Raw genomic sequence first — 22685 nt, 5'->3', positions numbered from 1 at the left:
GCTGAAAAACCTATTTGAGAATCTGAACACCATCAGGAAGCCGAAGAAGAACAACTCAGCTAATACACTAAAGTTTGGATCACTACTTGTATGCATGTTTTTCTATTTTGAAAAATTCTTTCCATCAGTCGGTAAAGTTGTTTGGGAACTACACCGACCAATCACCCATCAGATCAATGACTTCATTAAGAAGCTAGGAGATAATTTTAATGATATTATGGATGATTACTTTAGTAAGTTTCAAGAGAAAATGCATAACAGGTACCGGATTCCACCCAAGCTAGTGGAAAAATACAAAGATGACATATGTTTTGAAGTAGACACTGATTACTGTTATGCGAATGCTGTGGAACCAAGAACTCAATCTTTGTCACCTATGGATTACAAGATTGATTTTGACATCACACAACAGCAAATTAATGCATTTCTCACATTGCTAAGGCATGCTACCAAGCTGAGGTATGGAACCTATGAAGAAGTGAAGGAAAAGGTAAAAATGAGCATTGTAGTACCCAAAGCTACAAGAAAGGCAACAAAGATGATAAAGGCATTATTGGAGAAATTTGGAGAAGATTATTCCTCCACACCTATCAAAGGCACTATATTCATTACCAAAGAGGAATCTGAAGCCCAAGAGGCAGCTATAACACTGAGCACTGAATTGCCAAAGGGAAAAGTGTTGAAAGCAAAGAAATAGGACACATCAAAGGCCTCACCGACTCCTCCAGCAAAGCGACCTAACACTAGAGCATTTGCAGTGTCACCGAGTAAAAAACATAGAGTGTTACTGTTCCCAAGGTGACAAAAAATTATAAGAAATCTACTCGGAGACTCATTTTGGCAAAAGAGTCTAGTGACACCGAATCTGAAGATGCTAGCAAATTTCAGATTGTCAAGAGCAAGAAGGTAAATGTACATAGTGTTTAAAATTTTTGTGCTAATCTAAAAGAATATGGTGGATTTGGAGGATTCAGATATGTTAAGTATGAATCCAGAAATGAAGATGAAAAGAGACAAATTGAAGAAGTTGTCATCTGTACACTTCTAAAATTCTGATTGGCTCCATTAGAACTATCTAAGTCACTTCCAAATGAATTATATTTATATATTGACAATAGGTGGAAGTATGCAATGGACTCAAAGAAATAGATCAGAGAAAGAAGTTTGATACATCTCTTTCCAGACATGTTGGTAGTTGAAATAAAAGAACATCTGATAACCTACAACACAAAGTTTCTCGTCAAACAAAGAGCCTTAAAACTGATGAATGGTTTGTATATTGAAGTGGAAAATGAGTCAAAAGAAAAGTGGCAGGAAATCTTTAGAATCAAGGATGTTAGTGAGCAAGCTGAAGTTGAAATAGTTGATGTCACTGAGCAAGATCCTGATGTTACTGAGCAAGACCCTACTGACACCATTCAAATAGATGAAGATATTATGGATACAGAGGCACCGGAACAGGAAATGATAGAAGGAAATGCATATGCAAAACTTGTATCTAGTGAATCAATCTTGGAACAAGTTCAGCCTTATCCACCGGTCAATCAACTTGTCTCAACCGAAGCCCCTCAGGATATGGATAAAGGCACTGAAGGTCACAAGTCTATAGTAGGAGAAGGAACTACTCAACAACAGGCATCTTAGGATCCTTCTAGCACTGAAAATGTTGCAACTAAGACACCGAGTACCGAGACACCAAAGGACTCTACAGAGGCTAAAGAAACTGACCAAAGTGTTGCCTCTACCGAGCAACCTACTGAGGGTCATCAAGCCTCACAATCCATTGTCTTAGTTCCATCGATGAAAGGTAAAGAAAAGAAGATGAAAAAGCGTAGTTTCAAAGTAGATTTGTCAAAACCAATAGTGCTGCCTAATGTTGATATATCCAAATTAAAGGGGCAAGCACTCATTGATTTCAGTGAACTGTGCAAAGCAAAGGCCAAACAAGAGAAGCAAATGGCTATTCAAAGGAAAAATAAAGTACTTTAGAAGGTAAAAGCACTCTTAACAGATATGGTACTTGAAGCTACAATAACCAAAGATGCAGCCATCCACATTCAACTGGATGAACTCCTAACCATGATAGAGACATCTAGAGTCGATGCATCTAAATATTTGAGCAAGCTAAAAGACAAGGAGCTCACTACAAAAATGATAGAAGAGGTACAAAAAGCTATAGCTATTGAAAAAGTTAAACTTGTCAAATTTATTGTTGAGTTGTCCCCTCAACTCAAGTACATTCTTTATTTATTTCAGAAACTTTGTACATTTTCTTTATTCATTAAAGACATCAAAGATAAAACAAAAGCAATTGAGAAAGAGATCACCAATCTCTCAAATAAGTTGACCACATAGCCCAATTCAGTTCAGAATTTCTATACAAAGTTACAACAACTCATGGCTCAACAATTGGACCTAAGAAATGAAGAACACAAGACCAGGATGGACATAATGACACTTCAGACATTATTCCTTCCTCATCTTTCATCCGTCCAAGAACAGATCAACCGAGCCACATACTTATCTACTACATAAGAGGGAAGCGCTCTAGATGGCTTAATATCATTATTGGCTGATATTCAAGTGCAAAATTCTTTAATGGACAGTGTAAAGGATGCCATCTTTGTCTCTCTCACTAAAGCATGGACAAAGTACAATTCCATTTTTGACCATTTGCCTCCACCAAATGGTAACTAAGTCTTGATGTTTGTCAAAAAGGGGGAGTGATGATATAGTATTCAAAGCTGATATAGTACTCAAAGCATCAAAGTATCAAATAAAAGGAGTGTAGTATACAGGGGGAGTATACCGAGCTGAGTGAGCAAAGTATCCAAGAGCAGTGAACCGAGTAGTGAATAGAATAGTAAGTAAAGATCAAGTGCAGTACATAGAACATTGATCATCGAGCATGCAAAATCAGAGTTTTTTATAGTATATCGATAAGGGGAGTATATCTGGATATATTATTTTATTGACTATTGTATATACTGTCAGTATAGTCAAATTTTGCAAGTATATAGATTATTGAGTTATAACTTTGAAAGTAGTTTTTGTCAAACATCTCAACTGATGTCAAAAGGGGAGATTGTTACTACTTATCAAGTTGCCAATAGTTTCTATGTTCAAAGTTATTCTATATACTCTAGTCAGTTATCTCTACCAAAATATTTAGTCGGTATGCACAGTCCAGTCGGTTATAGAAGAAAGTAGTCAAGAGCCCAGTATGCACCGAGCTGTCTACCGAGTATCATTCCATGTCTATCGAGCAACAAAGATGACACACCAAGTTGATATACATTGAGTAAAATGTGTTACCAGATTCATTGAACTTGGACATACATATGGAAACGTGTTACAAGATCAAGGAACATCTAACCGTTATCACATTGGAAATTGCACTTAAAGATTGTGTATGATTTTGAGGTCATCTAACCAATGAAATATTTTGCATGGTTATTCATTCAATAAATCATGTTTGTAAAGATCGAAGCAATGAATGGATCACCATCATAAGAGATCTATTTATACAACATGGATTAAGATCAGATATATACATGTAGCATGACAGAAAGGAAGATATAGAAATATATGAAACAAGACATGTGAAAGCACTAAGTGTTATGACTGTTACAGAGACACAAAGGTCACCGAGAAGGATTTTAGAGAATAGTCAAAGAACAGAGTAAACAGAAGGGTTTACCGAGTTACTATATGGGTTACTGAGGTATGTTATAAGCAAGGTAATCTTATTCTGATCACATAGAATCTACTATAACATTCTAGATGTAAAGTTGCAGATATTTGTAATGATTTTATTGTAATATTTTGAAGTTGTAAGAGAAACCTTTAATAGGGTAAAAGACTCTAATCAAGTCTATAAATTATAAAGCCTCTAACCAGGTGCAACATTTAGTTTAAGTGTTGTAAAATCCTTTAGCAAGGTAGATCTAACAGATCTTGATACTCCTAATAGGGTAAGCTATCAGAAATAGCTAGACATGTAGCTCTAACCGAGCAACCTTTATTATTATAGTAGTGAAGTTGTGGGTGCCATCCCCACCGTAATTTTTCTCTCTAACCAAGAGTTTCTGTGTAAACAAAATATATGTGTTATGGAGTGAATCATGTATGATTGTTATCTATTTTTTTTTAGCTTTATATTATGTTACTGCACTATTCGGTTTATGCATAACAGTAAAGTTATTGTTGAACAAAAGTTTTGCAGTACTGATTCACCCCTCCCCTGTTGGTACATTATCTTTCCATATTGGGCCTAACACGTCAATGATAAAATTCCTCAAGAGGCTTTCCAACCTTTAGAACGAGGGATTTACGTACCACAAGGATACTGGGGGAAGCCTATCAATGAACACTACCATTGGATGTGATTTTTATCACAATCCACATTTGATTATAGTGGGGTGGAATACTTGTCATTAGTCATTCCCCACTTAGATCGTTCCCCTCTCACCGACCTTATGGGCTTCTCAGGATGGCAGGCCTTCTAATTGATTTAGCCTAATTGCAAAAATTGAATTAGCATTTTAGTCACCCAACTAAGGGGAGAGCATAGGCCTATCAAAAGACAAAGCAGATATAGTGTTCTTTTTATTCTATTATTGCAATGTGATCTAATTGTTACTTGGAGATGTTGCTCCAACAAACATGGTATTCTTTTTAACCAAGAGAGAAATAATTGCAACAATTGAACTTTGAAAACTTTAAAAAATCTTGCAAGAAAAATAAGAACTTGAATTTTGAAAAAGGTGGCTTGTTCTTTTTTACTTTGCAAAAGGAAGTATGGTTTATTTGTTTTACCCTTTGTAACAAGAAAATGAAATTTACTTGTTCTTTTTAGCTTTCTCCAAATGAAGTGTGAGCTACATGCAAAAAGAAAGGTTTGTTTGTTGTTCTTTTTACCCTTTGCAAGATAAAAAAAGTTAAGTTCTTTTGATAGCACCAAATGAAAAATGAGATCCTTTTTATTTTGCACCAAATGAAAATGTGAAGTCTTTTTAACTTTGCAAGAAGTAAAGATGTGAAGTTATTTTTAAACCTTTGTGACAAGAAATTGAAACTTGAACAAAAGTAAAATAAAACTTAATCTAACTCCATTGTACTTGCAAGGAAAGTTAGAACCTGCAAAAGCACTTGGAATGATTAGTCCAATATTGTGGGCTTACAAGCCTAAAATTCTCTTTGGTGTTACAAAATTTTATTCTGTCTTTGACAAATGCACTAAAACAAAAAACCAATGCACTAAAAAATAGAAATGCTAAAGTTTGAAACATACGCGCTAATAAAAACCCTCTGTGCGCTATGAAATGTCTTTTATGTGCTACCAAATGTCTTCAATGCACTAAAGAAAGAAAGACAGAAAAAAGAATAATGCACTGAAGGTGTTTCTGGATGCGATACCCTGATCTTCCAATGCATTATTATGATACTCTGTCAAAAACCTGCACTTGAACCTGCTAAAAAATTGTTAAAAATATTGGGGGTAAGCCCCACGGTGGGTGCCAAACATGTGTGCACAAAAGTATGACCATCAAATAAATAAAATGTTAGTGACACACCAATAGAACATTATATATCAAAGGATAAAATTGACAAAAAAAGTTAAGAAAGCTATCCTTTTAAAAGAGTTCCATTATTTCTCTATCTCCAAGGATTCCTCAAGTCATGGTTTTTCTCTCAGATAATTGAACAATTGACCTTTAGAATGACAACTCAAAGAATGAGTGCTATGATAAAATGATCTACATGCTATGTAAATGAAACTACTATGCTATGCTAATGAAACTACTATTCTATGCTAAAATGCTTGAGTGAGAGAGACTTGTATGAAAGAAACTTGATAATGAGAGTGCAATGTATGTAACACCTTGATAATGAGAAAATGATCCCTATTTATAGAAGAAATGGGCAATTGGATGGCTAAGATGGATTTGGCTTAGCAAGGGCTAGGATTTCATGAGGAGGGATTGATCCTCAATCCATGTTTACAACTTCCACCAATGCCATGGTGACAAGTGGCATCATGAGGAGGCTTGAGAGGAGAGGGAAGAGACATGATGGTTACCCTAGGTGGTTTGGTTAGGGTTAGGTTAATGGGTAAAGCTTTTATCCAAGGGATAAATTAATGTGAAAGGGTTAAAGGGTTACCTTAGTCAGAGCATTAAATGCTTGAAGAGACTTGAGGGTTAGATGCATGGTTGAGTTAGAGAAAAAGTCTCTAACCAAGGGTCAAAGGGGGGCTAGTTTGGTCAAGGACCCATGTGGGTTAACTTGTTGAAGGGAGAAGGCCTTTAATGTTTTGTAAGAGCCTTAGATATTTTTTAGAAGTGACTATTCACTAATCCCTTAGTTAGGAATGTGCAAACACTTAGAAGAGGATTAGGCTAATTTAGAAGGGATTAGAAGAAATTAGAAGAAAGGTTAGTTTACAAAATTGTGGTTTCAGCCACAATGTGTGAGATTGAATCTCTCCCAATTTCCAAGGGAAGACTCCCCCTTCAACTCACTACTCTATCTAGATAAAATAAAATACAACTTCTAATTTCTATTCTAAACTTGGGTGGTACATCATCTTATCCTCATTTTTTTAGAATAGATGTTATTCTATCCTCTTTCTTTAGGAAAGAATTTAGAATATAGAGCAGCGATAATTATTACAATTTCAAGGTTGTAAATTAACTTGAAATGTAAAAATGAACAAATTACAAACAAATAAAGAAGAAAAGTCTCTATAAAGGCCCAAAGTCCTTTGTTGCTCTTTTGGGATGGGAAAATAGTGTTCAAGCTCAAAGTCTTGCAATCATTGTAATCATATCAACCTTTCTTCAAATAACTTATGTAACCTAGGGTGTTAATTAACAAAATCAAAGAAAAGGACAAAGTCTTTAACTTGATTCTTTATTACAACTTTTGATAATATTTTCTAAAAACAACATTATGAAGCTCAAAGTTTTCAAGTTATTATCTCCTTCTATCAAGATGAAAAAACATAGCCCAAAGTATTTGAAGTGCTATATTATTATATTTCAACTAACTTTTATCTTGACAATACCAATATGAAGCTCAAAGTCTTCAAGATTTAAGCAGGAGCATCCCCAGTTCACAACAATCTTGCATCAACCAAAAACATTTTCCTTTCTCTTATATTTGCAGTTTCAATTTTCTTTCTATGTGTCCTAGTTTTGGCTCACCAAATCCTGTGGAGTTGGATTCTACTTGAAGACTTGATAATATTTCTTGCTTTCAAACCTCATCTCATTTGGACCACTTTCTGGCAAGATATCGCTATCGGTTTCCATGACGATTTCTTGTTACCAGTTGTTCCTTTGTTACTGGTTGCCTGAGACCTATTCTGGTGATCTACCAGAACCCATTTCAAAGATTGCAGAGCCTTGAGAATTGATCTCAATGTTTATTGGTGTGTGGCCGACCTTCTATATTTCATCCTTTGGATTTTTTAGAGGAATGTCTTGGCGGAGGCCAACCTTGTTCATTTTCTACGTTAGGTCTTGTTCTTCGAGTTTTGATCCCTTTTGGGCCAACTAGATCCTTTGGATCAATATATATTTGTAATCATTCTTCAGAATATAATCAATTAGAATGAATCAGAGTATCAAATAGATAGACTGTGCTTAGAAGATAGATCTTTCAATTCAAGGTCCTGGTTGTGACCTATTCTATCAGATCTGTGTGCTGGTATGTTGTAACCTGGTTGTTACTGGTTGGATGTAATAAAACTATCTTTTCTGCATTGCCTCCGTCATATCTATGTGTTTCTATTGTGTTTTCTCTTGGTGATTGGTCTGAATTGATCTCTTTGAGGTCCCTCCTCACTAAGGACTGCTTCAAGTGGTATTAGAGTGAAGTTTTGTTCTGGAGGGTGCGTGTCTTGAAATTTTGTTGTAGGGTGGCGGATTGCAGATCCAACCTACAATTGTGGAGGACTTGCGTGAATCAATAGCACAAACATGAACTAAGAATAGTGGAGCACATGGGAATGCAAACCCTACTGTGATGGAGATGTTGTGAGGAATAGCAGCTCGATTAGAAGCCATGGAGACAACCCAGAGAAGAGGCCAACATATTGAATATGTAAATGAAGATGAAGGAGAAGAAACCCCAACAGAACAATTAATTATACTGGCAGTTGATCTAGATGAAGAATTTTTTTTAAGGGTTTTGAGTAGAGAAAACACTAAACCTCATTTTACCCCACCGGAATATGATGGGAAGTTAGGTTTGGATGAATTGATGGATTGGATCTCGGAGATGGAGAAGTATTTTGTTGAAAATATTGCAGAAGAGAGGAAGGTGAAATATGCCTGTACCCAGTTGAAAGGTCATGCATCTCTTTGGTGGGAGCATTTGCAAGTTGATAGAAAAAGAAGAGGTAAAGAAAATATTAAGACATGGGATCAAATGATTGCTAAGTTAAAATCAAAGTTTGTCTTGGCGAATTATCAAGTGGATTTGTTGCGGAAGTTGCAAAACCTGAGACAAAAGGAATCTAGTGTGAAGGAGTATGTACTAAAGAATTTTACAAATTGAACATCAATTCCAGACATGTTGATGATGAAGTTGAACAAATTTCAAGATATTTGAATGGATTACAAATGTCTATACAAGATGAAATTAGTATGATCAAATTGGAGAGTGTTGAGGAGGCTTACCAGTATGCATTAAAGGCTGAAGAGAAATTGAATAAAAGACATGAGCAGAGATAGAGAAATAGAGGTGGACGGTTTACTAGAGGAAGATTTCAAGGAGGAAGAGGATATACTGGAGGAAGAGGAACCAGTACAAATCAAAACAAGAACTAGAAAGTGAGTAAAGAAGGTAATTCATACCAGAAGGATGATAGAAATTTCTATCGGAGGAGAGAACCAGATGGTTACTAGAATGAGAACTTTGGAAGACAAGACAAGAGGACATTTAGAGGAATCTTCTTTAAGTGTGGAGGAGAAGGACACCATGCATTTGAATGTAAGAAGACAAAGGCTACTGGAAGAGCAATAGTGGTGGAAGAAAACCCCATCGGATCAGACAATAAACTAGAAGATGGAGAACTGTTGATGATGAGGAGAGATTTGATGGTATGATGAAAGAATAAGGATCCGGTCAACTACTGAGAGGGGGGGGGGGGGGTGAATCAGTAGATAGAAAAACTGATATAAACTTTCACCAATCTCAGAAACAACCTATCAAAGAAAAGTTTAAACTGACAAGTTAAACCACTGAACTATAAATGCAATATTACTATCAAGATAAACCAGTTGATTGTTATAACAGAATAACAATAAACAACTTGAAACTCACAAAAATCCAAATACTTTTATAGACATAAGTAAAACCTCATTTCAAATTGTTGTCGATTATCATAACTTATCAAAATGGATTAAGTAGTTAAGCAATTCAACTATAGTAAACATATCCACAAAAACATTCACCACTTGAGACAATATTTTTGACATGGAAACCCAAATGGAAAAAACCACAGTGAGATGAGACTCATAGGTTAACTATTTGAACTCTTTAAAAGTTTGCCCTATTAGGAGCCAAGCCTATTAAAGCTTTTACAAAAAGTCTTGTTAAGAACATTCTTGTTTGGGACCACCTGGTTAAGGGATTGACTATAATGCCTTGTTAGAAGAAATACCCTATGAGGAGTAACCTTGGTAGAGGATTTGAAATCCAAGCTAATGGACCACCTAGTTAGAGGATTTGAATAACACCAAGCTTGTTAGAGCTTACCCAGTTAAGGGATTTCAATTGCTGTAATTGTTAGAAAACAATAGGGGTTTGCTGATATGTTTGAATAGCACTACACTTGATTGTTCATATCCTTTTCATGCTCCTATCTACCTTTACACAAACTACAGATACATCATCCGGTTCAGCAACCACATAATCAACTGAAACTTTGCTAACTCTGAAACAAAACAACTCATCGACCTTATAAACAAATCATTAGGTTGGTAACACAACAAAAACCTAATTCTCTCATAGAGATTACAAACAAGTCGGTTCAAGTATGACCATTAGATTACATAATAATCTTTGCACATCATTCAAGAAAGCCTCAACTACTCCTTGATCACCGCTTCGTCGAACTCAGTAACTCATCATGCGCTTTGCATTACATGCAATATACTTGCTCATTCCCAAGATAAAAACTACTATCTCAATGAGCCAAAAACACTTTGAAATGCTTCTCATACAACATGCATACGTGTCATAATCATTACTGCTCATCATCAGATCATAAACCAATACAACCAATTCACCAAACTTAATCGGTTAGGGTTTATCAAATCAACAGGTAGTGTTTACCGGTTATAGTTCCCTTCACTAGCTCTTCCTACTGGTTACAAAACAACATTATAACAATATCATTACCAGTTAATTGACATCAATGACAACATAACAAATCATTAATGCAATCTTCATGCAAATTCCAACAATGTCCCCCTTTGGCATTGATGGCAATACAAATATCAATACCATTGATTGCTGTGATTGTGAATAGGAATCTTGGTTTGCAATTTACCATGTACTCTCCTTGTCTTTAGCTAGTCCCAGCTTGTCTTCAGCTACCAACTATAGATCTTCTCTCTAACAATCATACAATTCTTCTCCCCATAATCACATAGTTCTTCTCCCCCTTTGACAACAATGCCAAAGTGAAAGTAAAACATGCAATGTCAAACTTCATCGTTCAACATCAACAACCTGCAAATTGATGCTCCCCCTATGGAATAAATTCACTTCTACACCAATCTTGTTGTAAAATTCTGCAAGTATCTTTGAGACTGATGTACTCTACATCATGCTCAATTGACCTTATAAAGGGGTACAACCCCTATCTGACTTCTAAGATACTCAAAAGTAGTCTTAGGCAGAGGTTTAGTAAAGATATTTGCAAGTTGCTCCCTCATAGAAACATGCTCCAAGATCACATCTTTACTCTGCACTTTTTCCCTTAAGAAATGATACTTCAATTCAATATGCTTGGTTCGTGCATGCAAAATAGGGTTCTTGGAAATATTTATGGCACTAGTATTGTCACATAAGCTCTTTACAGGTTTTGTAAACTTCATCTTGAAACCTGCAACATACTTAGCTTTAGCAGTAGAATGTGATATACAACTCTGCTTCTTGCTACTCCATGAAGCAAGTCTTCCTCCAAGAAAGAATTCTCCACTGGTTGTGCTTTTCCTATCATCAATATTACCTGCCCAATCTACATCTGTATACACCTTCAAGTCAAAGTTACCTTCATATGAATACCATAATCCATAGTCAATAGTGCCTTTTAAATATCTAAATATCCTCTTGGTTTCTATCAAGTGTGTTTGCTTTGGATTCTTCTGAAATCTAGCAACTAGATCAACTGTATGAGCTATATCCGGTTTGCTGTGAACAACATAGTGCAATTTCCCAATCATTGACATGTACTTTTTTTCATCAACAGTTGTAGCTTCATCTTTCTTAGACAACTTACATCCTATAACCATTGGTGTCCTAACTGGTTTATAGTCACTCATACCAAATGTCTTTAATACCTCTTTCACATACTTAGACTGTGTGATGAAAATACAACTCTTCATTTGCTGAATTTTCAAGCCTATGAATTTTTTTATCTCTCCAACTAGAGGCATTTCAAACTCACTTTTCATTTCATTTGAAAATTCATTGCTCATTTCATCATTGCCTCCAAATATGATATCATCTACAAACACTTCACTAACCGGTATCTTATCTCCTTTAGATTTGAGATATATGTTGCTATCTTCATCAGGTGTGAATGAAGCCTTTCATACCATGCTCTTGGTTCTTTCTTTAATCCATATAATGCCTTGTGCAACTTACATACCATGTATTTTTCACTAGTCAAAACATAACCATCTGGCTGCTCAATGTATACTTCTTCCAGTATTCCATTCAAAAATGCTAACTTCAAATCCATCTGATATACTTTGAATCCCTTATGTGCTGCAAATGCAAGTAAAGTTCTAACACCTTCTATTCTAGCAATTGGTGCAAAATTCTCACAATAATATTCTCCTTCTTCCTGTGCATAACCTTTGCAAACCAATCTAGGCTTGTTTTGGACTACTACACCATCTTCATTCAGTTTGTTCTCGAATACCCACTTAGTACCTATCACATTTTTATTTAACGGTCTGGGTACTAGGGTCCATGTATTGTTCTTCTCAATTTGATCAAGCTCCTCCTCCATAGCTTTGACCCAATGATCATCTCCAAATTCTTCCTTAGTAGTTCTAGGCTCAATAGTGGAGATCATGCAAGAAATCTCTCTAATTCTTCTTCTAGTTAATACTCCAGCATCCTTATCTCCAATAATCTGGTTAGGATTGTGATTGAGTCTCACATACCTTAGAATAACATGATCATTATCTTCAGGTTCATCTTCTTCGTTATCATCATCATCTTCTGAATCTACCTATTCCGGTTGAATTGGTACAACAACATTCTCTTTACCAGTTTCAGGTTTCATAGGTTCTCATTCCCAAAAAAAAATGCAAGGATCTTCATCCTTTTTCTTCACACTGGTTTCCCTTGAGACTTCAGGATACTCATCCACTTGAACATCAACACTCTCAATGATTCTTTGTGTCTGGTTGTTATAACATTTGTAGGCCTTACTCTTGGTGGAATAACCAAGAAATATACCTTCACCACTTTTAGCCTCAAATTTGCTAACATAGTCACCTCTCTTAATAAAAAATTTGCTGCCAAATATCTTGAAATAACTAACATTAGGTGATCTACCATACTAGTATTCATAAAGGAGTCTTATCCTTACCTCTTTTTACCAAAATCCGGTTCATAGTATAGAAAGTTGTGTTGACAGCTTCTCTCCAGAAATTTTTCACTACACCTCCTTGTATCAACATCATCCTAGCAGCTTCAACAATGGATCCATTGTTTCTCTCTGCAATACCATTTTGCTATGGTGTCCTTGGTGCACAAAGTTTTTGTTTGATACAATTTTATTCATAATATCTAGTGAATTCCTTAGAAGTAAATTCACTGCCTTGATCAGTCCTTAGACACTTTATCTTCTTACCACTCTCCTTTTCAGCTAAGGCCCTAAATACCTTGAACTTACTAAATGCTTTTGTTATATCCTTTAAGAGCGTCACCCACATCATTCTTGAGAAATCATCAGTGAAGATCATAAAATATCTATCACCTTGAATACTTTTATTCCTTATTGGTCCACAGAGGTCTGTATGAACCAACTCTAACAGATATTCCACTGAAAAATATTTGCTCTTAAAAGTTGAGGATGTCATCTTTCCCAATTGACATTCCTTACATAGAGAATTAACCGGTTTGTCCAACTGAGGCAAACCTCTCACTATCTTGGACTTACTCACCTTAATAATGTTATCAAAATTTATATGACAAAATCTCCTATTGCAAAGCCAACTATCATCTACTTTAGCAATTAAACAGTTGTTGACTTTAGGATTCAGGTGAAACAAGTTACCTTTAGTCTACTTGCCAGTTGCAATCAGTTTGCCTTTTCTTTCATATATTTTGCACATACCATTCTTAAACTCCAGTGGATATCCTTTGTCATTGAGTTGAGCAACATTCAAAAGATTGTGCTTTAATCCTTCAACCCAGTAGACATCATCTGCACTGCTCTTTCCTTTAAGAGAAATAGCTCACTTACCTTTAACTATGCAGGGTGAGTCATTACCAAAGCTCACAAATCTGTCATTAAATTACTTCAAAGAAATAAATTTTCTCCGGTCACCGGTTATGTGATGTGAACAACCACTATCAATGATCCAATCATCAGAATTATCCATGCGAGAAACTAAAGCCTTCTGATTAGATTGTTGGCATTTGCATGAAGATTGCATTAATGAAATGTTATGTTGTCAATTAACCGGTAATGATATTGTTATAATATTGTTTCGTAACCGATAGGAAGAGATAGTGATGAAATTGTAATTGGTAGGTAAGTTTGTGCAGTGAACCGGTATTACTAAGTATTGGAGAGTTGAACCGGTAAACCCTACCTATTGATTTGATAAACCCTAACCAATTAAGTTTGGTGAATTGGTTGTATTTTATGATCTGATGATGAGCGGCAATGATTATGAGACACATGCATATTGTAAGAAGAGAGTTTCAAAGTGTTTTTGGCACGTTGTGATAATGGTTTTTGTCTAGGGAATGAGAAAGTATATTGCATGTAATGCAAAACGTGTGATGAGTTACTGAGTTTGATGAAGTGGTGATCAAGGAGCAATCAAGGCTTTCTTGAATGATGTGCAAAGATTGTTATGTAATCCAACTATCATACTTGAACTGACTTGTTTGTAATCTCTATGAGAGAATTAGGTTTTTGTTGTGTTACCGACCTAATTGATTTGTTTATAAGGTCGATGAGTTGTTTTGTTTAAGAGTTGGCAAAGTTTTAGTTGAGTGTGTGGTTGCCAAACTAGATGATGTATCTATAGTTTGAGTAAAGGCAGATTGGGGCATGAGAAGGATATGAACAAGCAAGTGTAGTGCTATTCAAACAGATCAGCAAACCCCTGTTGTTTTCTAACAATTACAAAAGTTAAATCCCCTAATTGGGTAAGCTCTAATAAGCTTAGTGTTATTTAAATCCTCTAACCAGGTAGTCCATTATCTTGGATTTCAAATCCTCTACCGAGGTTACTCCTTATAGGGTATTTCTTCTAACAAGGCATTATAGCCAATCCCTTAACCGAGTGGTCCCTAACAGGATTTGTTCTTAACAAGACTTTTTGTAAAGCTTTAACAGGCTTGGCTCCTAACAGGGCAAACTTCAGAATTCTTGTGAGTTCCATCTCACCATGGTTTTTCCCATTTGGGTTTCTACGTCAAAAATATTGTGTCAAATGGTGAATGTTTTTGTGGTTTTGTTTTCTATGGTTGATTTGCTTAACTACTTAATCTACTTTGATAAGTCATGATAACTGATAGCAATATGAAATGAAATTTTACTTATGTCAGTAAAAGTATTTGGATGTTTATGAGTTTCAAGTTGTTTACTATTAATTTGCTATAAAAGTCAACCAGTTTAAACTTGACAGTGATATTGCATTTATAGTTCAGTGGTTTAACTTGTCTGTTCTAAGTTTACTTTGAGAGGTTCATTTTGAGATTGGTGAAAGTTTATTATCAATTTTTCTATCTGCTGATTCACCCCCCCTCTCAGTAGTTGACCGGATCTATATTCTTTCATCATACTATCATAGATGTCTCCTCTTTAATGGCTACAAATACAATGTCTTCATTAGCATCACCCTCAGATTCCTCATCACTGATACCACCATCAACTGCAATAAGACAATCTCTTTTTCCTTTTCCCTTGTACTTCTTGAACTTCTCTCACTTGTGCTCATTATCACCATTAGGAAAGTTAGTTGCAATGTGTCCAATCTTGTTGCATGCAAATATTTCAAAGGTAATTTACCTCTATATTTACAGGTACCTCTGGGCAACCGCTTGGCGAATAATGCTTCAAGCTAAACCAAATTGTCTTCATCATCAACTTCTTTGTTGGATCTAGATTCATAGCTGTGATTGACATATCTACTTTTCCTCATAGATGGGTTAGAAATTGAATCTCTAAATGTAGACTCAGATTTCTGAACACTATCATCATAACCATTTAATTCAAAAGCAATAATCTTACCAATGATGGAGTCAAGGGTTACCTTAGTTTTGTCAATTGATTTTATCTCCTAAATGGCTACAACTCGGATGGCATAGACCAATAGCAGGGTTCTCAACATCTTACTAACCATTGTGGCATCTTCCACTTTACCACTAGCACTCTTGATCTCACCAACTATCTCTTTTATCCTTTGACCATATTGTTGAATATTCTCACCTTCAGCCATCCACGCGTTGTCAAACTTTCCTCTTAGAATCTCTTTCTTGGCAATCTTCACATATTCATCACCGCTATAAATCTCTTCAAGTTTCTTCCATACCTCATATGCAATCTCTAGACCATGGACATATACATACTCTGCATCAGACAAAGAACTGATGATAGCCTACAGTGCTTGGTTATTTTCTTGTTGCTCTTTCTTCTGATCATCAGTCATAATCCCACTAGGTGCAACATATTGAGTACCAACATGTTCCTAGTATTGATTTCCTAGAATCTTGATATACATTTTCATTCTATCACTCCATATCATGTAATTCTCTCTATTAAACTTCAGACCTTCCTTCTTCATCATGTTCTACAACATCTTTACCTCAAGTTGTTAGGCTTAGACCTTAGAGGACCCGAGAAGATCTGATACCAATTGATGGTATGATAAAAGAATAAGGATCCTATCAACTACTGAGAGGGGGGCATGAATCAGTAGATAGAAAAACTGATATAAATTTTTACCAATCTCATAAACAACCTCTCAAAGCCAACTTTAAACTGAAAAGTTAAACCACTGAACTATAAATGCAATATTACTATCAAGATAAACCAGTTGACTGTTATAACAGATTAACAATAAACAACTTGAAACTCACAAACATCTAAATACTTTTACTGACATAAGTAAAACCTAATTTCAGATTTCTGTCAGTTAAACAATTCAGCCATAGTAAAAATTCACCACTTGACACAATATTTTTAATGTGGAAACCCAAATGGGAAAACCCATGATGAGATGAGACTCACAAGTTAACTATTTGAACTCTTCTGAAGTTCACCCTATTAGGAGCCAAGCCTGTTAAACCTTTTACAAAAATTCTTGTTAAGAATAGATCCTATTAGGGACCACTCGGTTAAGGGATTGACTATAATGCCTTGTTAGAAGCAATACCCTATGAGGAGTAACCTCGGTAGAGGTGGTAGAGAATTTGAAATCCAAGCTAATGGACCACCTCATTAGAGGATTTGAATAACACCAATCTTGTTAGAGCTTACCCGGTTAGGGGATTTCAATTGTTGTAACTGTTAGAAAACAACAGGGGTTTGTTGATCTATTTGAATAGCACTACACTTGCTTATTCAGATCATTTTCATGCTCCTATCTGTCTTTACACAAACTAAAAATACATCATCAGGTTTGGCAACCACACACTCAACCGAAACTTTTTCAACTCTGAAATAAAACAACTCATCAACCTTAGAAACAAATCACTTGTTTGGTAACACAACAAAAACCTAATTCTCTCATAGAGATTACAAACAAATCAGTTCAAGCATGACCGTTAGATTACATAATAGTCTCTGCATATCATTCAAGAATTCCTCGACTGCTCCTTGATCCCCGCTTCATCGAAATCAGTAACTCATCACGCACTTTGCATTACATGCAATATAATTGCTCATTCCCAAGACAAAAACCGTTATCTCAATGCACAAAAAACACTTTGAAACTCTTCTCATACAACATGCATATGTGTCATAATCATAAACCAATACAACCAATTCACCAAACTTAATCAGTTAGGGTTTATCAAATCAACAGGTAGGGTTTACCGGTTCAACTCTTCAAACTTACCTACCGGTTATAGTTCCCTTCACTAGCTCTTCCTACCAGTTACAAAACAACATTATAACAATATTATTACTAGTTAATTGACATCAATGACAACATAACAAATCATTAATGCAATCTTAATGCAAATGCCAACAATCTTTGTGTCATACCGGAGGAGATGAATAACCCTTGCAAAGGAAGAATCTATTCAAGAGTAGATGTACTTGTTTCAGAAGAGATGGTGAATAAGTTGAATTTGGAAAGATTGAAACACCCTAAGCCTTATTAGGTAGCATGGATTTAGGATGAACATAATTTGTTAGTAAGTGAACAATGTTTGGTAAAATTGAAAATTGGGAATTATCATGATGAAGTTTTGTGTGATATTATGCCTATGGATATTTATCATCTTTTATTGGGAAGACCTTGGTAGTTTTATAGACATGAAATACATGATGGGAGGAAGAATGCATACACTATTGTGGCCAATGGGATTAAGAAAACTTTGTTACCTTTGGAGGAACCTTTGAAGAGTGAAGTTCGTACAAATACCAGAATCTGTTTAGTAGATGGAAGAAAATTCATGGATGGACTGAGACATGAGAATGTGTGTTTTGCCTTAATTCCTAAGAAGACTGAGAGACTGGAACTAGAAGGAGAACACCCATAAGAGATAAGAGATTCATTGACAAAATATGAGGGTCTCATTTTAGATAATGTACTTGATGGATTACCACATGTTAGAAGTATTAGTCATTGCATGGACTTGGTTCCCAGAGCTAGTTTGCCTAACAAAGCTGCACATCGATTGACACCGATAGAGAATGAAGAACTAAATAGACAAGTACAAGAGCTATTGAAGAAGGGTTTGATCATGGAGAGTCTGAGCCCTTGTGTAGTACCAACAGTATTAGCACCTAAGAAGAACAAAGAATGGAGGATGTGTACTGATTCAAAACCAATAAACAAGGTCACAATGAAATACCAATTTCCTTTGCCTAGGATGGATGAAATAATGGACTGTTTGAGTGGAGAAAAATACTTTACAAAGATAGACTTGAAGAGTGGATATCATCAAATCAGGATCAGAGAAGGTGATGAGTGGAAGAAAAAATTTAAGACAAATGAAGGACTATATGAATGGTTGGTGATTCTTTTTGGATTGACTAATCCACCGAGCACTTTCATGAGGCTGATGAATGAAGTATTGAAGAAATTATTGGGTAAGTTTGTTATTGTGTATTGAGATGACATTGTGATTTTTAGTAGAACAAAAGAGGAGAATTTGTTGTAGTTAAGACAAGTTTTACAGAGGTTGAGAGAAGAAAAGTTGCTCATCAATATCAAGAAGTGTACTTTCATGAAGGATGAGTTAGTCTATTTAGGATTTGTGATATCTGAGGATGGTTTGAAGATGGAACTTGAGAAAGTGACAACCATTGTTGAGTGTCCTACACCGGAAATCATCTGAGAGGTAAGATCATTTCATGGATTGGCTAGTTTTTACTGAAAGTTTATTAGAAATTCAGTTCAGCTTGTAACCCTATGACTGAGACCATGAGAGGAGTTAAGAAGGAATTCAAGTGGACCACTGGAGGAAACAAAAGTTTTGAATTGTTGAAGTAGAAAGTGATTGAGAAAACTATGATAGCTTTACCAGATTTCAATAAGGTATTTCAAGTGGATTGTGGTGCAAGTGGAACAACAATAGGAGCAGTTTTGAGTCAAGAAGGGAGAGTGGTAGCCTATTTTAGTGATAAATTGAATGATTCCCAGAAGAGATATTTAGTGTATGATCAGGAATTTTATGCCATAGTTCAAGCCTTGAAGAAATGGAGACACTACTTGTTGCCTAAGGAGTTTGTGTTGTATAGAGATCATCAAGCTTTGCAGTATTTGAATAGTCAGAGTAAGTTGAACTAGAGACATATGAGATGGGTAGAATTCTTGCAGAGTTACACCTTTGTGTTGAAGTATAGAAGTGGGAAATCTAACAAGGTTTTTGATGCATTGAGTAGAAGAAGGAATTTGCTGACAGAAATGAGAGTGATAGTATTAGGTTTTGAATATTTGAAGACCTTGTATGATGAAGACCCAGATTTTGTACAACCTTAGAAAGCATGTAGAGAACTGGTTATGGTTGATAGGAGAAAATGGTTGGATTATTTCATTCAGGATGGGATGTTATTCAAGGGAGTTTAGTTGTGCATACCTAAGAGTTCCATGAGAGAAACTAATAAAAGAGAAACATAGTGGAGGTTTAGCTGGATATTTTGGCATTGACAAAATAGTTGCATTTGAGTGAGCAATACTTTTGGCCCCAGATTCATAAGGATGTTAAGAGATATGTGCAGAGTTGTAGAATTTGTCAAGTTGTAAAAGGTAGTAGTGAGAATGTGGGATTGTATAAACCTTTGACAGTATTGATAAGACCTTGGGAAGATATAAGCATGGATTTTGATTCTATATTTGTGGCAGTGGATAGATTTTCAAAGATGGCTCATTTCATACCTTGTGAGAAGACATCAGATGCATTACATGAAGCAAATCTATTTTTCAAGGAAGTGGTGAGATTGCATGGATTACCTAAGAGCATAGTTTCAGATAGAGTTACTAAGTTTGTTGGCTATTTTTGGAGAACCCTTTAGAAGAAGATGAAGACAGATTTGAAGTTCAGTTCTTCTTTTCATCCACAGCCTGATGGATAGATAGAAGTAGTTAACTAGAGCTTGGGAAACTTGTTGATATGTTTAGTGGGAGATAAAACTAGAAGTTGGGATTTGATCCTTGCACAAGCATAGTTTGCCTACAACAATTCAGTGAATAGAAGTACCGAAAAAACACCTTTTAAGATTTTTACCAAAGTGTATCCTAGATGAATAGAAGAATTGAGAGACATTAGCAGTGAAGACTGGAAGAGTTCAGAACCAAAAGATTTCGTAGATCACATGGTAGCATTGCACATTTAGGTTAAGCAACATTTGGAGGACATGAACAACAAATATAAGGAGAAGGCAGATGAGAAGAGGAGACATAAGGAATTTGAAGTTGGCGATGAAGTGATGGTATATTTGAGAAAAGAGAGATTCCTAGTTGGAACTTATAATAAGTTGCAGATGGAGAATTTTGGACCCTGTAAGATTTTGAGAAAGTTCAATTCTGGAAATGCATATGAAGTGGAGCTACCAGATAGTCTAAGTATTTCACCTATATTCAATATTGCAGATATTCATGAGTACCATGAACTATAATTTAGTGAGGACAATGTTGCAGACCTTGAGAAACAATTGCCCTTGAAGGAACCGGATCGGATTGAAGAGATTTTGGATAGTAGGATTAGGCGTAGTACCCGGAACAGTTAGTACAAAGAATACCTTGTGAAGTGGAAGAGCAGACTAGTTGAAGATTCATCTTGGATTTCTCAAGAAGAGGTAGAATGCCTTGGTTTCCCTCTAATCCTAGCAAAGTGAGAGGCTCACTTTTTCATTAACCTCAGATTTCTGATGTAAGAGAATCCCAAGTTCACAATAATCTTGTATCAACCAAAAACATTTTCCTTTTTGTTTTGTTTGCTATTTTTTTTTCTTTATGTGTGTCCTGGTTTTGGGTCACCGGATCCTATGGAGATGGATTCTACTTGAAGACTTGATCATCTTTCTTTCTTTCAAACTGCATCTCATTTGGATCACTTTCTGACAAGATATCGCTATCGGTTTCCATGACAGTTTCTTGTTACCAATTGCTTGAGACCTATTATGGTGATCTACCGGAACCCATTCTGAATCTTGTGGATCCTTGAGCATTGATCTTGATGTTTCTTGGCATGTGGTTGACCTTCTACATTTCCTCCTTTGTATTTTCTGGAGGAATCTCTTGGTGGAGGCCGATCTTGTTCATTTTGCACGTTAGGTCTTGTTCTTTGGGTTTTGATCCCTTTTGGGCTGACTGGATCCTTTGGACCAATATATATTTGTAATCATGCTTTAGAATATAATCAATTAGAATAAATTAGAGTATCAGATAGATATATTGTGCCTAAAAGATAGATCTTTTGATTCAAGGTCCCAATTGTGACCTATTATACCAGGCCTATGTGTCGGTATGTTGTAACGCGGTTGTTTCCGGTTGGATGTAATCAATTTTCATGCAATAAAACTGTCTGTTCTGCATTGCCTCCATCATATCTATGTGTTTCCGTTGTGTTTACTCTTACTGATCGGTCCAGATTGATCTCTTTGAGGTCCCTCCTCACTGGTGATTGCTTCAACAATAATATCACATTCACCAATTTCTAATTCCATTAAAAAGAGCTGAAATATGGCACAAAGTCCATATACCAACAATTGCCTTTACTCTTTAATAATATCTCCTCAATTACACCTTTACTTGACCAAAATAAAAATTTACAACAAGAATGACATAAGAACAATCTCACAGTAAATGACAAATTAATGCCAAAGATTTCTTCTTATTTGATCAAGTTTGTAAAATAACAATAGGAACACAAAGTTTCACTTTTTCTCTTCAATTTGATAGTTTTGGCATATAGATTAAAGATTCTAGATATAGCTCCAAAAAGAAAAAAAGATGATCCTTATTACAATAAAAATCCTCATATATATAGAGGAGAGGTGCAACATGAAGCCAAGAAAGAGTTCTATTTGACTTAGGACACATGCAAGTTCTAGATGCAAAAACTTGAATACAAAATGACACTTGAAGTGTCATTTGAGATTACAAAATGACACTAGGATAGAGATGCATAAAAATGACAGTGTTCAGGACCTTGAATTATTCATCACTGTCTCCATTTTTCTTCAAGAAATATTCATATTGTCACAAGGTAGCCTATATTTCATAGTCATATGGTCCTAATGTATTGTATATGACATCTGAAGTGGAGTTGCAAAAATGGATTTGAAGAATTCCCAGAGTTGGACAAGAAAGACCAAAGATGTGGTTCATGAAGTGCATTTCAAACTTATAAGTCCAATTTGCATTTGGGGAGGGTAAAAATCATAAAGGTGCATATCAAACTTATAAGTCCAAAATGAATTTATGCATAAGACAAGAAAGAAATACTCTTTTGTGTTAATTAGAGTTATAACCCCAATTTACACCTAAGAAAGAATCATGGTGCATGTTAGGGTT

This window comes from Cryptomeria japonica, chromosome 1, assembly GCF_030272615.1.
Source record: "Cryptomeria japonica chromosome 1, Sugi_1.0, whole genome shotgun sequence".
Lineage (NCBI taxonomy): Eukaryota > Viridiplantae > Streptophyta > Pinopsida > Cupressales > Cupressaceae > Cryptomeria > Cryptomeria japonica.
This window is presented reverse-complemented; position numbering follows the sequence as displayed.